The sequence below is a fragment of the Crinia signifera genome, chromosome 1, assembly GCF_055691185.1.
Source record: "Crinia signifera chromosome 1, ASM5569118v1, whole genome shotgun sequence".
NCBI classification, from domain to species: Eukaryota; Metazoa; Chordata; class Amphibia; order Anura; family Myobatrachidae; genus Crinia; species Crinia signifera.
Genome location: NC_139217.1, coordinates 388735831 through 388739343, shown reverse-complemented (window position 1 = coordinate 388739343; position 3513 = coordinate 388735831).

Genomic DNA, 3513 nt, shown 5'->3' with positions numbered 1-3513 from the left:
AAGCTCTAAACCATAACAATACAGATAATCCCATCAAATTCACATATATAATTGACAGTGAGTGTCAATTATCTTGATGTCCCCATTGAAATAACATAACAAGCTGGCTACAAAAATATATACTAAACTCACAGACAGAAATTATTTTGTGATGGCTTCTAGCACCCATCCTCAAGCCACTAAAGATCCCTTGCTATACATTCAGTTTTTAGGAGTCTTGAGAGAATCAACAGTGACTGGGAAGTAGCATGACCCAATTAGAGGAAATGGTTAACAAATTCCTCGAAAGGGGATTGAACCGCAAAACATTTAACATGAAAAATAAAGCGATCCACCTTTCAAGGGTTCACTCAATTATCATTATTAGTGCTCTTTTTTCCTTTCCCACAACTTTTAACGGACTCTCTTTTGAGTCCTACCAAGAGAAATTCTAAACCCAATATAACCTGGGTAAATTCTTATACTCATTTGTCCCCCTTTTATCAGAGAGAAGGCCAGATCATGATGGCCTATAATCCAAACGGACCCAAATCTGAACCTCCAGATTATGACCTTGATGCCCTGTTACCTAATGGGCATTTATTTGAGATATAACGAGCTTGGAGCCATCAAAACAGGGTCATCGTCCCCTCCCAGAAAAATGGCTGCTACAAGTGTCCAAGCTGTACCACTGTCCCGACTTTCCATCACCCCTTTACGGGGAAGAAGTTTAACATCAAGTATCCATTATCATGCACTAGTAGATATGTTATCTACATAATATCAAGCCCATGTTCCTTAAATTATGCAGGAAAAATGGAGTGCCAATTCTGGGAACCAGAGAACAGCCAGTGGCAAGGCAAGGCATCTGTTATCGCATAATCTACTATGTCCCACCGCTAGGACAAGAAGAACACTGGGGCAAGAAACTCTTGCAATTCGAATCAACTTGGATCTATAGACTAGGGACCCTATCCCCTAGAGGTCTCCATGAGACCCTAAGGTTAAATTGTGTTCTAATAAAAAGGATAAAAATTACCCAGAGACATAACAGCAGTAGGGTTAACTGGTGTGGCCTGCCAAAATAGGTTCCTAAAGTCACAATTATATATTTGCTATTCTAAAACATAAGTTAATCATATTATAACACTGTAGCAGTAAACTAGCATCAATAGCCACACTGGCGGAATAGTGTGCTTTTCCCCCTTTTCATTAATGTACATGTCATGTTGTACATATTTTTATGTAATGTCTTTGTATATCACGGGTCACGTATCACATGCATTTGCTCTATATCAGCAAATTTTTGAGTGTTTTTTGGTTTTGATTAATGATTATAAACAATGTTTTTTGTACATTGATCTAGAGAGCAATGAAATAGGTTCCTAAAGTCAAAATTATATATTAGCTATTCTAAAACATAAGTTATTCATATTATAACACTAGTAGTATAATAGCAATAAAAGCCACACTGGCGGAATAGTGTGCTTTCCCCCTTTTCATTAATGTACAGTATACAGTATGTCATGTTGTATATATTTTTGTGTAATGTCTTTGTATATCACAGGTCACATATTATCCACACATACATTTGCTCTTTATCAGCACCGATTAGATTTTTTTGGGTTTTGATTAAAGATTCTACAAAAAGTTTTTTATACTTTGTTCCAGAGAGCAATAAATATTTGATTCTGTTTGTAACAATTGTTATCTGTTGTATAGCACATTACGTGAATCGCTTATTGTTTTAATATAATTACACTATCTCACAGTAACCACACAGATGTATACACTGAGCGCTGGGAAATAGAGATGCACGGTGATGTCACTTCTGAGTCGGGAAGCAGGAAGTGGACGGAAGCGTGCAGACCTACCTAAATGGTTTCTATTTTACTTTTGTATGCCGTTCTTGATAAAAGCGCCACTGTACTGAATCACCAAACACTTTAACAACAGTGGGAATCAGTGGGAGTCCTGAGTGCCGCCATCCAGCACAGCTATACCAGGGTTGCCAACTTTTAGAGTCTCCTCTCCAGGAGAAGCCCGGAGAGAAGACTTTCAGCAGCCGTTCAGGGGGTGGGGCTTGATTAAGTGGTGTCATTAAGCCCCGCCCCAGGATGTAAAATAGCCTAATTCGTGGATCTCCGTGGAGGGGGCGGGGCTAAAATGTTGCGATTGTGCCATTTTAGCTCCGCACCTTCCTCTGAGACCTGTGGATTGCAGCATTGAAATGCTGCGATTGGGAGGCACAGTGGGGGTCCCCCTGAATCCGTGAGGGTTGCCCACCTTTCCGGGGGGGGCTGGGAGGGGGACACGATTTTCAGGAGACTCCCAGCCATTCTGGGAGGGTAGGCAACCCTGAGCTTTACATCACTGCTGAGCAATCAGTTCGCACTCCAGAGGGCACAAGTTCTCAACATACATAGTGTGCCAGGGGCCTGCAAGGTACAGTAGCTGTACTTTTTCCATGCAATAGCTCAATTTTGTGGTTGCAAATTATATCAGTAGCCTAATGTTAGTCATACAGCTGGTCACAGACAATGTTCTGATCACTTCACAAGTAGAGAACTTATTAAGGAAAAATGCTAAGCACTGCAATAATTATAAATGATTCTTGTCTGCAAAGTACCAGTTCTCTGATAATCACCTTCCAGTTCAAGCGCTCAAGGAGTATATATATCTGGTTCAATAATTTTGAATTGCTATGCAAGAAGTGATTTGAAATGATTACCATTCTTTAAAAATGCAACAAGAGCTTTAATTTATAAATATCAAGAAAAATGCACCGATATGTTTAAAGTGTATAATGAAATATTCCAATTGGCTGATGTGCAGATATTAAAATGTCCAAATATTGCTGTTGTCTCACTGAAAGACAGCAAAAAGCAGAAGAGACTGAAGATCCTTATCTGTCCAACAGAAATCCCATGGGCTTGAATATTCATCCGATTTTCATACCATAATGTATTCCAGAAGTATTTATGTCCTGAGTTTAGGGCCCCTTACACTTGTGAGATTTTGTCAGATTTGACCCAATTCAGGTGGATTGAGTCAATTTATCTGACAAAATCTGATGTGCCTGACGTGTAGGACCCAATGCACAATCCTGTGCCATTGGGTATAACCAAGAGATTGCAAGAGATTGATCCTCCTGAACATAGGATAAATGTTCAAGAGGATCCAATTTGTTGGACAATAAGTTGGACAAGTGTAAGGGGGCCTTTTGAATTTTCCCTTGTATTGAAAAAAATTTCAGTAAATATATCTTTTCTCAAGGATGCTTCCAACCACTCCATTTTAAAGATGTGATTTAGTTTACTAAGAAAAAGAGAGAATGTGCCGCTGATATATGTAATAATCAAGAGTTTTCATACTCCCTGATTGATACGAGTGCCCGCCGGCATAATACCAAAGATTGCCCATTCTGGGGTTAATAATAATGCAGAGACTAAATATTGTGTGGTGTACTTCCATACCTGAAACCAAAATCTCTGTATTACCAGGCATTTCCACAGACAGTGAAATAGCTCCGCC